This window comes from Heterodontus francisci, chromosome 13, assembly GCF_036365525.1.
Source record: "Heterodontus francisci isolate sHetFra1 chromosome 13, sHetFra1.hap1, whole genome shotgun sequence".
In the NCBI taxonomy this organism is placed as follows: Eukaryota; Metazoa; Chordata; class Chondrichthyes; order Heterodontiformes; family Heterodontidae; genus Heterodontus; species Heterodontus francisci.
Genome location: NC_090383.1, coordinates 85,740,599 through 85,758,689, shown reverse-complemented (window position 1 = coordinate 85,758,689; position 18,091 = coordinate 85,740,599). Strand labels below are relative to the sequence as shown.

Below are 18,091 nucleotides of genomic sequence, written 5' to 3'. Positions count from 1 at the left end.
CTTGTATGAAATCTTATCACATGCCTTGTGGACGTCTGTTAGGACAATATCCATAGATACCCCTATATCCTCAATGTCAATGACCTCTTCAAAGAAAGGTCAGCTAGATTAGTCAGACATAACTTGCCCTTTTCAAATCTATGCTGCCTCTCTTTGATCAGCTCATACTTTTCTAAATGCTCAGTCACCTTGTTTCCGATTATTGATTCCAGTAACATCCTCCAAACTGATAAACTGACAGGTCTACGGTTACCTGTCTTTTCTCTTGTTCCCTTCCTAAATTAACGGCCTTGCCTTTGCTCCTGATTTCCCTTGTAGATTAAAGAAAATAACTGACTATATATGGCATTACAAGTGTAAAATTTGTCCCCTTAGTTTCATGAAAACATTTACAGGGCTATGGGAAAAGAACAAGGGAGTGGGATTAATTGAACATCTCTGCCAAAGAGCTGACACCAGCCGCGATGGGCTAAATGGTGCCCATCTGTCCTGTATCATTCTGTGATTCTGTGTCACAGCGTGGTAAATGGAAAGTTCACTGGATTATAGGCCTGATGCGCTTATATTTTTGATGGATGGGCAATTCCATTAAAAAAATACTGGTATTCACCAATTCTCCTCCACTGTATGCCATGTGGAACAAATATGTAGCTTGTGTTAACATGTTTTCCCTAATAATGCTCAAACCTTACAATAGGTAAGAGACTTCAGCATTCATGTGCTCTACAGTCTGGTCACTGAGGAAACTGGCTAACAAAGTGCTATGAAATTAATTCCCACAATAAACACAGAAAGGTACATTTCAACATTGCAAATGAGAACAAAGAACATGTTTATTGCTTTATTAGACGAGAGGATCAGGATATCCAAGAAAGTGAAAACTGAAGTTTTAATGATACATTAAAACAAATGCAAAGTTCTTAAAAATTTCACTGAAATTGTATGAAATCAGTAAACTTCCTGAGTTGATCACTGGGTCTCCCTCTAGCCCCATTTAAGGATAGCGGAAAGATATGTTTCTGCTGACCTCTGACAACAGAACTACAGTTTCTTCACATGACAGGAAATGAAATAGACTGCTTACAGTTTACCAGCAGTTTCAGTGGAAGTGGTTTGTGAATATGAGAAACTTTGTATCGGGTCAGAAAAAATTGTACGTAAAATTTATTTTGAAAAAATTTGGTGGGTGATTCCTTAAAGAAATTATGCAGTGTTACAGAACAGGCACCTAATGTTTGAAAAAGCATTCTTTAGGATTGATGGATGCTGGAGTGTTGGTTAATTGATACAACAGGCCAAAAAGCTGATGCATGTTCCATTTTCATTAACTGGACTAGAAAACACACAGATGTGTTTAAGTAGCTATGACTAATAATGACAAATAAAGTGAAAGGCAAAGCTTTTGTCCATATTTTTGAATAAACAGTTTGTAGTGACAAAACATGACTGTTCAGAGTTGCTGTCTGTCTAACTGTAACAAAGGGGGATCACTATTTTGTGAAAAAGGATTAAAGTGTGGCTTTGATGATTATGATGCATGCTGATGTCAAGATGAGTGATACTTTTTGTAATGCAGTGATAACTGAAAGCAATTATGTCACCAAGTTGTACAATCACGTAACGAAAAGAAAAGCGTTGCAGTTTAAAACTTGGCAAGGGTTTCCTCTTTTTAATAGGGTGAAGGCTAAATGGGGAAATTTGTTGGCGTTAGTGGATGGAAGGTCACGGAAGGCTTGTCCAGTGCATCTGTGCAATCCTTATGATGTTTTCCTTTAATTATTATGGGGGGTGAGAAAGTAGCCTTAAACTGAAACCTCTTTCCACTCGCGCACGAAGTTTCATTGTTATTTATTACAATAGCATCCTCCAGTGTATGGTGGAAAGCTGCTACAAATTGCATTTCAATAATATCAATAATTTCAGAATGTTGAGGATACAGTTTTGTCACTCAGTTTAGTGTCCATGCTGCAAGATAACTGCACTTGATAATGAATAAATTTTAACGTGGGGTGAGATTGAGTTTTTTTTAAAAATCCCTTTTCTCATGGGTAATGCAGCCAAGGATGCATTTATTGTCTATTCCCTATTGGCTGCAAAAAAGACAAATCCAATCTCACCAATTACCGCCCCATCAGTCTACTTTTGATCATCGGCAAAGTCACGGAAGGTGTCGTCAATCGTGCTAGCAAGCAACACTTATGCAGCAATAACCTGCTCACTGATGCTCAGTTTAGGTTCCACCAGGGCCACTTGGCTCCAGACCTCATTACAGCCTTGGTCTTAACATGGAGAAAAGAGCTGAATTCCAGAGTGAGGTGAGTGATTGCCCTTGACATTAAGGAACCCGAGCAAAATTCAAGTCATTGGGAATTGGGGAAAACTCTCCATTGGTTGGAGTCATACTTAGCACAAAGGAAGATGGTTGTGGTTGTTGGAGGCCAATTATCTCAGTCCCACACATTGCTGCAGGAGTCCCTCAGGGTAATGTCCTAAGCCCAATCATCTTCAGCTGCTTTATCATAAGGTCAGAAGTGGGAATGTTCACTATTGATTGCATATTGTTCAATATCATTCGCAACTCCTCAGATACTGAAACAGTTGCTGACCACATGCAGAAAGACCTAGGTAACATTCAGGCTTGGGCTGAACATTTGCACCACACAAGTGCCAGGCAATGACTATCTCCAACAAGAGAGACTCTAACCATCTCCCCTTGACATTCAACGGCATAACCATTGCTGAATTCTCCACCATCAGCATCCTGGGGTGTTGCCATTGTTCAGAAACTGAACTGGCCAAGCTACATAAATGCTGTCGCTACAAGAGCAGGTCAGAGGTTGGGAATTCTGTGGCGAGTAACTCACCTCTTGTCTTCCCCCAAAGCCTGTCCACCATCTACAAGGCACAAATCAGGAGTGCGATGGAATACTTTGCACTTGCCTGGATGGGTGCAGCTCCCACAACACTCAAGAAGCTCGAGACCATCCAGGACAAAGCAGCCCACTTGATCGACACCCCATCCACCACCTTAAGCATTCACTCCCTCCACCAGCAGAGTGCAGTGGCAGCAGTGTGTATTATCTCCAAGATGTACTGCAGCAAAACTTGCCACGGCTCCTTCAACAGCACCTTCCATTTCCATGACCTCTACCACCGAGAAGGACAAGGGCAGCAGACGCATGGGAACATCACCTGCAAGTTCCCACCAAGCCACTATCCTGACTTGGACGTTTATCACATTTCTTTCACTGTCACTGGGTTCAAAACCTGGAACTACCTTCCTAACAGCGCTGTGGGCAGGCCTACACCAGTTGGACTGCAACAGTTCATGGCAGAGGCTCACCACTACCATCTTGAGGACAATTAGGTGATGAGCGACAGATGCTGGCCTTGCCAGCGACACTCGCGTCCCATGAAAGAATTTTTTTAAAAGCTGGTAGTGGGCTGCCTTCTTGCTGCAGTCCTTGCTTCTACCATTATCCTTCTGAGTTATGTAGCTCCAAGTCATTGAGACAAAATCCAAGTTTGGAATGAGAAAAGTTTTTTAAATGTGCCGCGGGTATTTTAAAAATCTATTTATTCATTCGTGGGATGTAGCCATCGCAGGCATGGAAATTTTCTGATTTCTACTGTCTCTGACTAAGGTAATCATGTAATCAATTTCAGCTTTAGTCCTACCAGCTGCAACTGCCATGTCCATTGCTGACCACTTCTGTCATTGTTATTCTGTTCCTGTTGGTGTGCCCCGACTGACGGGCCCTTCTTGTTCCTGTCTTGCTGCCTGTTCCAATTGCCTCCCTTTTCTCTGCTGTCTTTTGGCCCATTGTTGCTTCTGTTAACCCTCCAGTAATTCTAATTTGGGGCATCAGGAATCTGACATTGTTATCTCCACCATATATTCTAATTCGGTTAATTAGTCCTGAGCCGCCTGTGTCCTTTTCCTCTTGGCTCCTTGATACTGAATGATAACTGAGCTTTTTTTTTAATAACAGTGACTTTTGAGTTTGTGTAGCTCAGCTACTGACTGTTTTATGCCATGGTGGGAATTTTTTAATTTTTACTCCGTTAACTTAAAGTGCCATAACTTCAGTGAATAGCCTACTCCTGTTCCTATATTCTATTTACTTTCTTGGATGTTTTTATTCAGCTGAGAGGTTGATACTGAATTTTGTATTGGGCCAGAGTGCTTGCATTTGCTCACTGTCAAACATATTGCAGAATAAACATTAAACAGATTGAAGAAGTACACAGAAACAGATGTTGAGATGGTAATAAAAAAAAAATTACAACTTGAGGATCTTTTGAGAGTTCAGGAATCATACAGCAAGAAGGAGGCCTTCAGCCCACTGTGCCTATGCCAACTCTTCAGGAAAGCTGTCTAAATAGATCTACTTCCATGCTTTTTGCCAATAGCCCTGCAAACATTTCCTTTACAAGTATATATTCAATTCCCTTTTGAAAGTTACTATTGAATCTGCTTCCATCAGCTTATAAGGCAGTGCATTCTAGATCATTGTAACTCGCTGTTTAAAAAAAAATTCTCATCTGCCCTTTTTATATGAAATTAGTTTAAATAAATCAGAGAATTTATAGAAGAAAATGACCAGCAACTTGGAACCAAGATGATTATTTTTAGCATGTACGTACCCTTCCCATGTTTCAAAAGGAGGTCTGCAGCAAACTCAAAAAGTTAAACATGTTATAATGTCATAAAATGATTCAGGTAGAGCTATTTTATCAAGACATTCAAATGCTTACCTTAAATGGACTTGCAAATTCAGGATTCATGTTTTGTAACAGTTATTTACCCCTTTTCCATTGTCATGGGAACCAGTTGTCACTAAGCAACTACCTTCAGTCAAGAGAGAGGCAGTCTGGGCTGATTACTGTGAGCAACAATGTTTTCTGGCCAGCTGATGGCAAGTGTGTGGCAGGGCAAGCTGCATTTGGAGTGTTTTATTGATTGAACCTTCAACCCTGTAGTTGGGAGACTGGTATTCTGCAGGATCTTCTTACAAGCCAGCCTTCATTGTTATGAATTTCCGTTTGCTACTGAAATTATTCTGCCAGTCACAGGAAATGACTTGCATGAAATAAAATTTCACACATGCACAGATGAAAAAGGTGCACAGAACCAGAACCCGTGATGATCACAAAATCGTAAGACTTGGGAAATCTTATGAATTGGTAAATTTTCAGCAAAATAAATTAAAAAAATTAAAGTATTTTAAAACGTAGCAATTTATTGGACCGTGGGTGGGGTGTGGCAAGAAGGAGAAAGGTTATGTTGATAATTAGTTTTATTTTTGCTTGCCTGCTTGTACAGAAACAGCACTGCTCTTACTGCTGTATTGTCAGATATTAAACCAGATTTCCATCATAATTCAATCTAAGTTTTGTGACTTGGATGGTATATATATTTATCTATCTCCTCTCAAGGGTAGAGCACCGCAGTCAGGTAGGGACAAAGGCGAATCGCCTTAAGTGTTTGGATGTAGATGTGTGTTGTCTTTGTTGATGAACTCTTTGTGGGGTTTCATGTTCAGTTCATGAGCAAATGTGCAGCATTTTCGGTATGAACCGATGAGGATGGTTTAGCCAGTGTTTAGTTGGGGGTGAAGTTCTGGCTCTCCTGTAACCTGAAGTCAGACAGCACAGCAGCAATGATGTGGTAGCTCAGTAATGCTGAGTGTCTTTAGCATAGATCTGAAAGCTTGAAAGGAAGAACTAGCATTGCTTCAGCACTTGTCACAACCATAAGGTATCCCAAAGTGTTTTATAGCCAATCAAGTTGTTTTGCAGTTGATGATTTTTTTTTTTGTTCTTTCATGGGATGTGGGCGTCACTGGCAAGGCCAACATTTGTTGCCCACCCCTAATTGCCCTTGACCTCTGAGAGGCTTGGCTCGGCCATTTCAGAGGGCAGTTCAGAATCAGCCACATTGCTATGGGTCTGGAGTCACGTGCAGGCCAGACCTGTTAAGGATGGCAGATTTCATTCCCTAAAGGGCATTAGTGAACCAGATGGGTTTTTACAACAATCGATGATTAGTTTCATGGCACTACTACTGAGACTAGTTTTCAATTCCAGATTTTTTTTAAAATTCATCAATGTTGTAATGTAAGGACGCTTGACCCCATACTTAGTGATGATGTTGGCATCTGGCAGCATGGAAATGGAAAAAATATAAGAAATAAACCTTGAAGTATTGGAATGGTGATCATGTAGTGATGGGAACAAATACAGAAAATTCACAGCAGGAGACAGCAAAAATTCATCTTTTTATAATTTAATTAGCTAATTAGTTTTGTTAAGAGAAGTAAGTTATTTGTATCTGGAGCAATTGTTTTTAAATGATAGGTAGTATTACAAATATCAGTATTTTTCATTACCTGTAAGTTAGACTTATTCATGTGATGTATTGCTTCATTAATTTTGTGATATTAAGGTGCTGGGCAAAACACTGTCATTCAAGTGGGAATAGGTAAGTATCAGAAATGACATAGCATGTCCTGAAATATTTGAACAATGCTGTGCGAAATCTAATAATAATGTACAGATTTTCTGAGTATTCCTGACTGGTCCACAACAGCAATTGTTGTTGAAGTTAACAAGTTAAATAATGGGTGTGAGTGAATGATGCTGGATAGATAATTTGGTTTCAAAATAGGAAATGGAGTGTGGCCATAAATGAGAACCTTTCAGACTGGAGAGAGGATACAAGTGGTATATCCCATGGCTACGTCTTTAAATCATGCTATTTATTGTGCCTGTTATGTTAAAAGAATGAATACTTTCTAAGGATAGTATTTTTGCATTGAAATCACAAAATAATAACCCACTTACAGTCATTCTAAAATAATAATTAAGAAAAGTTTCATATTCTCTGCAGTTCTGGGTTGAATTCATTTAAACAAAATGTTGAGAATACCATTCTGATGTCGTATGTTGAAGGGTCAGTGCATTTTACTGAGATGTGATGTAGATTTGAGCTGTTGTTTTCCACAGTGAATCCCACACTTCGTCACGCCACTGTGAGATATGCTGAGTGGAATTTGGGCACTTCCCCATGAGTATAGAAAGCTGATGGGAGGTGAATCACCATGTATTGCTCTCTCATTCCCCCATAGCTGAGATTAAGAGAATGTTTATAAGTCGACAGGTAGCCTTCTCCCAGGCCCTTGCTTCAGAGAATGATTTGTGTCCAAGAAACTAGAGGAACTGGGGAGGAAATGCTTCCCCCATCCTCCTTAGATCATCAGCAGTTATAAAACATTTGAGAAAAATATTGCAAATTTATATTAAAGAATAGGTTTATGCAGGGGGATGACAACCAGGAAATAACATTAGAAAGGATAAACAAAGTGTACAAAGGATTAGGAGAGACAGATCGCACCACAGTAAGAAATAGTAAGGTATTAGGTGGAGTCAGACTAAAAGGGAGTGCAATAAGGTCTAAATTAGTTTTATAGTGCATGTATGTAAACGCACAAAGTGTGGTGAATAAGGTTAGTGAGTTGCAGGCGCAAATGGGAAACAGTGACTCCTGACAACGCAGAGCATGCGCAGAGCGATTGCTGACGTCATCAGTGCGTGCGAACATTTGCCAGCCTGCCAGTATGAATGCGCGCCCATGATGTCACAACATAATGATGTCCTCACCCCTCAACATCTATCTCCATTCACCTGAACAGTACACTTCTCCCTTCCACCATCCCTGTTTCAATTGCCACTTCACCCCGCTCGATCCCCGCCACGCCGCTGCCTTCCCTCAGAGACTTGCACCCCACCCCTCCTCAGCTGCTCGCTCCTGCTCCACTGGCTGTTCTACCCCATGGCCACTTGCTCCAGGCCTCACAGCTTTCTCCTCCCCCCCCCCCTCAGGCACTCGCTCCAGGCCATTACTCTTTCTCTCCTCTTTCTGGGTTGAATTTATATTTTGTGATAAGTTGAGCTGCGCCATCTTTAATCCTGGCAGCTGCCTGAAACATCGCAGACAGTGACATTTCAGAGGAAGAGGCTGCATTTGCGCATGTGCCAGTGCTGCGCCACCTAATGGTTGCATTGTCAACAAACGCAGCCAATGGGAAAATGGTATCATGGCAGTGTTGGAGACCTGGCTCAAAAAAGGGCAGGACTGGGTACAAAATGTTCCTGGATACAGGGTGTTTAGGAAAGATAAGGAAGGAAAGAAAGGAGGAGGGCTGGTAGTATTGATTAAGGAGAATATTACAGTGCTGGAGGACATCATAGAGGGTCAAGGACAGAATCTATTTGGTTGGCGTTAAGAACAATAGAAGTACCATTACACTACTGGGTGTATTCTATTGGCCACAAACTAGTGGGAAAGACATAGAGGAGAAAATTTGCAGGAAAATTACAGAGAGGTGCTAAAACTGTCGAGTCCTGATAATGGGGAACTTTAATTATCCTAAATAAAAACTAAGTGCTGGAAACACTCAGCAGGTCTGGCAGCATCTAAGGAGAGAGAAGCAAAGTTTACGTGTCAGGTCTGTGACCTGTCATCAGAACAAGTTCTGATGTGTTGTGATGAAAGGTCACAGATCTAACACGTTAACTCTGTTTCTCTCTGCACAGATGATGCCAGACCTGCTGAGTAATTCTAGCACTTTGTTTTTATTTCAGATTTTCAGCATCCACAGTATTTTGTTTTTATTTTAATTATCATAATATAGACTGGGATAGTAATAGTGTAAAGGGTAGAGAGGGGGAAGAGTTTCTGAAGTGTGTTCAGGAAAATTTTCTGTGTTTCTGGCCTACAAGGAACGAGACATTGTTTGATCTAGTTCTGGGGAATGAGGTGCGTCAAGTGGATCAAGTGTTAGTCGGGAAATATTTAGGGAACGGGTGTCATAGTATCATTAGGTTTAGATTAGCTATGGAAAAGAGCAAGGAGCAATCTAGAGTAAAAATACTTAATTGGTGGAGGCCCAAGTCGAGTGGGGTGAGAATGCATCTGTTGGAATCAACGATTGGGAGACAAAACTACAACGGAGCAATGGGCTGCCTATAAAGAAGAGATGGTTTGGGAACAGTTTAGGCACATTTCCACAATGGATAAAGGTAGGGCAACCGAAGCCAGAGCTCCCTGGATGACGAAAGAGATAGAAGGTAAGATGAAGGAGAAAAAGTGGGTGTATGACCAATGTCAGGTTGATAATACAAGTGAGAACCAGGCTGAATATAAGAAGTTCAGAGGGGAAGTGAAAAAGGAAATGGGAGAAGCAAAAAGAGAGTACGAGAAGATACTGGCAGCTAACATAAAAGGAAATCCAAAAGTCGTCTTTAGGCATTTAAATAGTAAAAAGGTAGTAAAAGGAGGGCTGGGGCCTGCTGGGGAACTACACATGGAGGTGAAGGGCATGGCTGAGGTACTAAATGAGTCCTCTGCATCTCTCTTTACCAAAGAAGAAGATCTGCCAAAGTCACCGTGGAAGAGGAGGTAGGTGAGATACTGGATGGACTAAACATTGATAAAGGAGGTTTTAAAAAGATTGGCTGTATTTAAAACTAATAAGTCACCAGGACCAGATGGACTGCATCCGAGGATGCTGAGAGAAGTCAGGGTGGCAATTGCGGACGCACTGGCCATAATCTTCCAATCCTCCTTCGACGCAGGAGTGGTACCAGAAGACTGTAGAATTGCAAATGTTACACCCTTGTTCAGAAAAGGGTGTAAGGATAAACTTAGCAATTACAGGACAGTCAGCTTAACCTCGGTGGTGGGAAAGCTTTTCGAAACGGTAATCCGGGACAAAATTAACCATCACTTGAACAAGTATGGATTAATTGAAGAAAGCCAACACGAATTTGTTAAAGGCAGATAGTGTTTAACTAACTTGATTGAGTTTTGTTGATGAGGGTAATGCAATTGATGTGCCAGTGGACTCCCAAAAGGTGTTTGATAAAATGCCACATAGTAGGCTTGCCAGCAAACTTGAAGCCCATGGAATAAAAGTGACAGTGGCAGCATGGATGCGAAGTTGGCTGAGTGACAGGAAACCGAGAGTAGTGGTAAGCAGTTGTTTTCAGGCTGGAGGAAAGTGGTGTTCCACAAGATCGCTACCAGAACCACTGTTTTTCTTGATCTATATTAAATGACATAGACCTGGGTGTACAGTGCACAATTTCAAAATTTGCATTTGACAAAAAACTTGCAAGTGTAGTGAACTGGGACGAGGATAGTGGGAGACTTCAAGAGGATATAGACAGGCTGGTAGAATGGACAACACATGGCAGATGGAATTCAATGCAGAGAAGTGTGGAGTGGTACATTCATTTTGGTAAGAAGATTGCGGAGAGGCAATATAAAATAAGGGGTACAATTCTAAAGAGGGTGCAGGAGCAGAGACACCTGGGGTATATATGCACAAATTGTTGAAGTTGGAAGGGAAGGCATATGGGATCCTGGGCTTCATAAATAGAAGGATAGAGTACAAAGGCAAGGAAGTTATGATGAACCTTTATAAAACACTGGTTCAGCCTTAATTGTGTCCAGTTCTGGACACCGCACTTTAGGAAGGATGTGAGAGCTTTCGAGAGGTGCAGAAAAGATTTACGACAATGGTTCCAGGGATGAGTGTCTTCAGTGACTTGGATAGATTGGAGAAGCTGGGATTGTTCTTGGGAAAGAGAAGGTTGAGAGTAGATTTGATAGAGGTGTTCAAAATCATGAGGGGTCTAGGCAGAATAGATAGAGAGAAATGGTTCCCATTGGCAGAAGGGTCGAGAACCAGAGGACACTGATTTAAGGTGACTGGCAAAGGAACCAAAGCGACATGAGGAAAAACTTCTTTGCGCAGTGAGTGGTTACGATCGTTGGAATGCAACACCGATGTGCATGGTGCAGGCAGATTCAATTGTGGCTTTCAATAGGGAATTGGCTAAGCGCCTGAAGAGAGAAAATTCGCAGGGCAACAGGGATAAGGCGGGGGAGCGGTGCTAGCTGAGTTGCTCTTGCAGAGAGCTGACACAGACATGATGGGTCAAATGGCTTCCTTCTCTGCAAAAATCATTCTATGATTCTATTATTTTCAGAGAGGCTTTTTCAACACTTGAGTTATTGCCATGATAAGTAAGGCACCCCCCATCAAAAACACAGTGGACTGATTAGAAGGCAACCTGCAGTATTACAGGCTGTAATTAATTTTTTTTTCAAACTCTCAGTGATAGTAATTTTGCTGTGCATATGTAATTTTAAAACATTAGATGACAAGACTCAAGCTGTACATATTTTGTCATCTCTATTATTCAAAGCATTTGTCTGTTTATTGCAAATCAGTAGAACTTACCTGTCTAATGGTAGATGCGATGATCAGTCTTGTTCCTTGTGGCTCTGAGGTGGATCAGAAAAATGCATTCATCAAAATGAACATTAAAGAAAAGGAAACAGCAAATTATTCCAGACATTACAATATGACTTTTCAGCGTAAGGCTGTTACTCGGAACAAGATTATCTGCAGATAGTTATATATCCTTTTAATGTAGAAAAATGTCTCAAGGCACTTGAGTGTAATAGACAAAAATTGACGTCGAGGTCCAGAAGGAGGTATTAGTGTGGGTGACACAAATCTTGGTTAAAGAGGTAGATTTTTAAGGAGGTGTTAAAAGAGGAGAGAGAGGTGGAGAAGGATAAGAAGGGAATTTAGAGCCGAAAGGGCTGAAGGCACAGCCACCAAACATGGGGTCATGCAAGTGGGGGAAAGCACAAGAGGGCAGAGATTGAACAAAACAGTTCTTGGAGGGTTGTGAAGCCGGAAGAGGTTACAGGAATAAGAAGCAAAACCATGGATTGATTGGAACAGGAGGTTAGGAATTGTAAAATTGAAGGCTTTGGTGGAGCGGGAGACGATGCGGACACAGAAGAGGTGGGTGAACACGTTTTGGGGCTTGATCTTTTAGCCCACACTGGGATCGGAGGTGGGCATGTGCTAAAAATAGCACCACCAGTTTGCGTGCCGGTTCCTCAGCTCCATCCTGCCCCCAGGCCCTTTCCACGGAGGCGGGTATGGGGGGGTGGTGCAGTAGGGTCACCTGCCTGAATGCGGTGGGTGGCTGATTTGGCTTCTTAAGGGCCCCTTAAAGGTGGCTGACTGGGATTTTGCAGTTAACCTCTGGGTTCCTGCAGGCGGTGGGGGCCAATGCCTGGAGGTGGCTTCTCAGTGGCAGACCAGGAGGCCAGCACTCCAGGCAATCTTAGAGGCTTTGCCTGGGTGCTGCAGCAGCTGCCGGCTGCCTTGTAGAGGGGGTTCCCTCCAAAAAATGGTGCCTGGGTGCAAAAGCCACTTTTAATTTAAACTTTACAACAGTTGGAGAAAGGGTGCCTCCATTTTGAAGTGCCCTCTCCTTTACCTACCTGACATCGCAGCTTGCTACTGCTCTCAACCCAGAAGGTTTATTAGCCCTCCAGCTTCGAGAGCTTGCCCGCCCTCCTTAATTGGACGGTGATTCTGCCCTTTTGCCATTAATTGGCTGTTCCAGGGAATAAAAGGCACAATGAGTGATTGTTTCCCGTTGCGGGCTTCTGACCTACATTTGAGCCTGACAAAAGGGTTCAGAAGCCCCCACAGGGAAAATCCGGCCCTTGGTATGGGTTAGGATATGGGTCAGCAGAATTTTCGATGATGCCAAGTTTATTGAGGGTGAAAAATGGAAGTATGCCAGGAGAGCATTAGTTTCGTTGAGTCTGGAGTTAATGAAAGCATGGGTGAAGTTATCAGCAGCAAATAAGCTAAGGCAGGGGCAGAAACGGGCAACGTTATGGAGATGGAAGTAGGCAGTCTTTAATTATATGGAAATTGGCTGGCAGCTGAACTTGGGGTCAGATATGATGCTGAAGTTTTGAAGAATCCTTTTCAGCCTGAGATAGAAGCTGAGGCAGGGGACAGAATTGATGATAGTCAATAAAATAGTATATAACGTCCTTTCTAAGATAATTTGTGAAATCAGTCACCAGGGTGGCGCAGTGGTTAGCACCACAGCCTCACAGCTCCAGCGAGCCGGGTTCAGTTCTGGGTACTGCCTGTGTGGAGTTTGCAGGTTCTCCATGTGACCGTGTGTGTTTCCGCCAGGTGCTCCGGTTTCCTCCCACAGCCAAAGACTTGCAGCATGATAGGTAAATTGGCCATTATAAATTGCGCTTAGTGTAGGTAGGTGGTAGGAGAATTGAGGGAAGGTGGGGATGTGTTAGGGAATATGGGATTAATGTAGGATTAGTATAAATGGGTGGTTGATGGTTGGGACAGGCTCAGTGGGCCGAAGGGCCTGTTTCAGTGCTGTATCTCTAAATAAAAATAAAAAAAATAAAATAAATAAAAATAAAATAGTCTATAAATCTCAAATAATGAATCAAAATAACACCGTAGAAACAAAATATTCACCATTTCTTTCTAAAAAAAAAAGTTAAAACTTCGTCTCTGCATATGCAATTGACTGGAATAAATTCTTCAATATACAAAGTAAGTGTACTCCCTTGGACAGCTCTAACCAAACTTAATCAAGCTGATGAAAAATGTTTGTCTGATTTATTAGACTTGAGTCACATTGAAATATATCTCCTCATTCAGCTATTGGAGCCTCACAGTAGACCACAGGAAATTAATGACTGGCCTTCTAACCTTGGCAACTGGTAGTGAATAGTTAAATGGACTGTCAAGTCGTAATCTCTCATTTTATAATCTCTTACCTTGATGATTTGTTGACGAGTTTTACTGTTCATCAAGATGGACGGGCTTGTGCTGCACATGTTCAATTTGAAGGAGTACAGTGTGCTCAAGTGTGAGTATTACAATGCAAAGGTTTAGAAATGGAAATTTATGCAGTGTTACAGTAGTATGTAGCTCGTAGCACAAGTCAAATTCAACTAAAACTGATTCTAGAAATTTGCAGGGTGAATTTTGTGATGTCCATTGTTTTTGGAGAAAACTGTTGTTGGCTTTTCAAGAAACCAAGTCTGAACCTTACTAATGTGATGACCCTTGATCTAAAGGTTATGTCAACACTGATTATTATTCCTGAAGTCAGTCTATGTTGCAAACCATGGGCCAAAATTTACTGTTGAAGTGAATCTAATGATGTTTGTGATTAGTTTGACTTGCCCTTGCACAATTAAATTTTCAAAGTAACTCCTGACATTGCAGACCATGAGCAGAGCAATCGTGGATGTCATCAATGCGTGAGAACATTTGCCAGCTTGCCAATATGAATCCGCGCATGTGTACGCATGACGTCACCACACAATGATGTCCTCACCCCTCAACATCCGTCTCCATTCATCCGAACTGTACCCCGCTCCCTCACACCATCCCAGCTTCAATCACTGCTTCACCCTCCTCGAATTCCGGCATGCCGCTGCCTTCCCTCAGTCACTTGTTTCCACCCCAACCCCCCCTCAGCTACTCGCTCCTGCCCCACTGGCAGCTTCCTCCCTCTCAGCCACTCACTCCAGGCCTCAAAGCTTTCTCCCCCCTCCCCCACAGCTGCTCCCACTGGCTTTTTTTCACCCCCCCCCCCCCACCCACAGCCACTCGCTTCAGACCTCTCTACTGCTCTATCCACACCCCCCCCTGCTCCCAACTCCCCTGGGCTGATCGTTCCCCTGCTCTGCACTGCCCCCACCCTGCTCTCCGGCCGCTCCCATCCCACCTCTCCAGCCGCTGGCTGCAGGCCACACTACTTCCCTTCTCTCGGCCACTTGCTCCCACGTCACCCCTCGCGGCCCACCTTGCTTCTTTGGGCAGCGGCGAATGCTGAAATGTGGGAGCGAGTGGCTGAGAGGGGGGATGCGGCGCGGCCTGGAGCTAGCAACTGGAAGTGGGGGGAGCAGGGTTGGTTGGGGGGGGGGGCAGTGAGGAGGAGGGTACCATCGGCTGAGGGGAGGGAGCAGCGAGTGGTGGTGAGTTTGGAGCAAGTGGCTGAGTGGGGTGGGGGGTGAAGCCGCGAGAAGACGGGTGCAGGATGGAGCAGCCAAGAGAAGCACAATGGCAGGAGGGGGTGGGATGGAGGCGGCAATGGCAGCCAGTGAGGGGATTTTTGGGTTGAATTTGTTTTTTGTGATAAATTGAGCAACGCCATTTTGAATCCTTGCAGCTGCCTGAAATGTTGCAGACAGTGAAGTTTCAGTGGAAGAGGCTGCATTTGCGCATGTGCCACTACTGCACCACCTAGTGATTGCATTGTCAGCAAATGCAGCCTTAAATTTTGCATTTTTGCAGTTTGCTGAAAGTACAAGCTAATAACATCACAGTGAGGGAAAGAGAGAATCTGGGACTTGAGGGAAAGAGAGAATCTGGGACTTGAGGGAAAGAGAGAATCTGGGACCTGAGTGAACAAGGCAAGCACTGTGTATCTCCTAAATCAATCAGATTGAAGGATTATGAAAATAACAGTGTGAGGACTGAGGAGAAAGTATGAATTTGAGTTGGTGAATTCAATGCCCAATTCGATGCAGGCAGAGAGGAAGCAAGATTGAATTGAGAGAGAAAAAAAAAGTAAAAGAAAATGTTTTAATTTTTGAATTTGACATTTCTAAAACCTCCAGTAAAACTAAAGGTATCAGACTCACACTTGTCATAGTTAATTTTCAGAGCCAGAGAGGTTGTTTGGCAGTAGCTGATGCTTACCATGTTGTTAAGTTCATTGGCACTAAAATGGACTGGACTTGGCTTTCTGTGACGAATTTAGTTTGTATTTTCATGGAAAAACGTGCCAATCTACTGAAAAATGTGAAGTTCCTCACCTTCAAAGATCTGTGTGAGGTATTATCATGGTATCTGAGTAATTGCATTCTCCATTTTTGGTTATTTAAAATAAGTAATTGCCTTTTTTCCCAACAGCGTTCGGTGGAATTATGACCCAGAGAGGATATTTAAACACCTGCTTCTGTACATAACACATGCAGTGAATGAGGCGAATAACTTAGATGTATTTAAGGGGAAGTTAAATAAGTACATGAGGGAGAAATGAATAGAAGGATATGCTGTTAGAGTTAGATGAAGTAGAGTGGGAGGAGGCTCGTGTGGAGAATAACCCCTGGCGTAAACTAGGGCGGCACATTGGCGCAGTGGTTAGCACCGCAGCCTCACAGCTCCAGCGACCCGGGTTCAATTCTGGGTACTGCCTGTGTGGAGTTTGCAAGTTCTCCCTGTGTCTGCGTGGGTTTTCTCCGGGTGCTCCGGTTTCCTCCCACAAGCCAAAAGACTTGCAGGTTGGTAGGTAAATTGACCATTATAAATTGCCACTAGTATAGGTAGGTGGTAGGGAAATGTAGGGACATGTGGTAGGAATATGGGATGAGTGTAGGATTAGTATAAATGGGCGGTTGATGGTCGGCACAGACTCGGTGGGCCGAAGGGCCTGTTTCAGTGCTGTATCTCTAAACTAGTTCGGCTGAATGACCTGTTTCTGTGCTTCAATTCTTTGCAATCTTATCTACAGCAGAAATGCAGCAACTTCATGGCATTCAGTGCATTTGAATGGTGAGGCAGACTGTGAGTTGCCATTTTTGCCAAACTAATGACAGTGGCACGTTTCTGACAGCAACTTTTGGATTTCCACGGTAACCATCCATCTGCCTTCGCCTGAAGTTGCTGTAGCATTTGTGCATAAATAGCGCAAACACATTAGCCTCACCATTATTTTGACAGCAAATTATGGCCCCTATTGGTTTGATTCTGGTCCTGGCGAAATGTCACTGACCTGAAACATTAACTTTGTTTCTCTGTCCACAGATGCTGCCAGACCTACTGAATATTTCCACCATCCACTGCACTTTGCTCTTGTGTTTCTGATTTGATTGTCATTTTACCCCGAGTTAGCAATCATAGATTTGGCAGTTGAGGTGTTATATTTCGTTTCAGTGCACTGGGTTAGAGTGTATGAAAGCTGACTGGTGTTCCAGCTTATGATGGCTATCCAATAATCTCTGCTGAAATTGGGCAAGTGTTTGGACATTGTGGAAACCTTGTCTTACCCCCAAATGTTGAAGGGATGCTCCAGGGAGCTTCTGTGGAGTTTGTTATCCTGTTTTTTTTTTAACTACAGCAAGAAAAAATTACTTCCTATACAGGCTGCTAAAAGAGAAATGGAGCCCATCTGTTGGGTAGTTGAATAAAATCTTGTGCTAAATATAAGTTTGTGTTCTGACATAATTTTAGCAGAAATGGCTCCTCCCTTCACTTTGTTCTTTCGAAGCAGGCAACGCTGTAATGAATTATTCTGTGCTCTCATCTTTACTAATGACTTGCTTACTAACTTAAAAAAACTTGAAAAATTGGTGATCACAATTCCTTAAAAATTACTTGTTTATTTTCAAAAATATTTTAACTGTTGTATTTTCTACTGTTGTGTGAGTCAAGTCCACTTTCAAATTTTCATCTTCAAAAAAAAAAAATTTGCTGCCTTGCAGATGGACAGTGCTTTGAATTTTATTCTGCCATTTTCCCCCTCTCCTGATGATACTTTTTAATTGAGTTAGTTCAGTTTCATCAGTGTGGGCACTCCTTAGACAATTCTCTCAAATAACTATTCTTAATGTGTTAGCCCAGGCCATGGATACTTGTGCTTTCTGCAGGCTCCCACTATTGTGGCTCCTTATGCGGCTTTTGTAATTTTTGCCATGTTTTTAAACTCATAACGTGCTTTAATAATGTTGGATTAAGTCTCTCAGAAATATGAAATCTTTGTGAATTTGCTACTGCAAAGATTGAGCATTCTCTGCTTTCTTCTCAGATCTTGTCTATAATGTTGTACTTTTCTGTATGAGAATATTAATATAAGAAATCAGTTCATAGATTTATAGACTTAATTCTCTCTATTCCATAAAAATGTCCTCTGTCTGCCTCTTCCTCTTTTTGATGACCATTTCTGCTTCTCTCTTTCACCTGCTTCTGCTTTTCTCTGTCCTTTCAGGCGGGGTGAGGAGGGGGGTGGTATGGCATGTTCTGGTAGTGACAGGAGTTGCCAATGGCTGCAGGCTGTATTGAGGTGCAGGTTGTAGGAAAATGTATCCTTCAGTATATTTTCTCTTCCCACCCTTTCCTAATCTTTCATGCATGACCTCACTTCCTTGCTC

The 18,091-nt window shown here is 42.5% G+C and overlaps 1 protein-coding gene across 17 annotated transcripts in view; it reads left to right on the top strand.

Moving 5' to 3' along the window:
* Nucleotides 1-18,091, top strand: part of LOC137376473 (transcriptional-regulating factor 1-like) — a 281,859-nt gene that overhangs the window by 136,093 nt on the left and 127,675 nt on the right. Inside the window, exon 1 of one of the 17 annotated variants that reach the window (XM_068045117.1) lies at nt 5,169-5,187. The exons of the other annotated variants lie outside the window; for them this stretch is intronic. The gene's annotated coding sequence lies outside the window, so the exon portion shown is untranslated. Of the gene's footprint in view, nt 1-5,168; nt 5,188-18,091 lie in introns of those variants that run through there. 17 annotated transcript variants of the gene reach the window in all.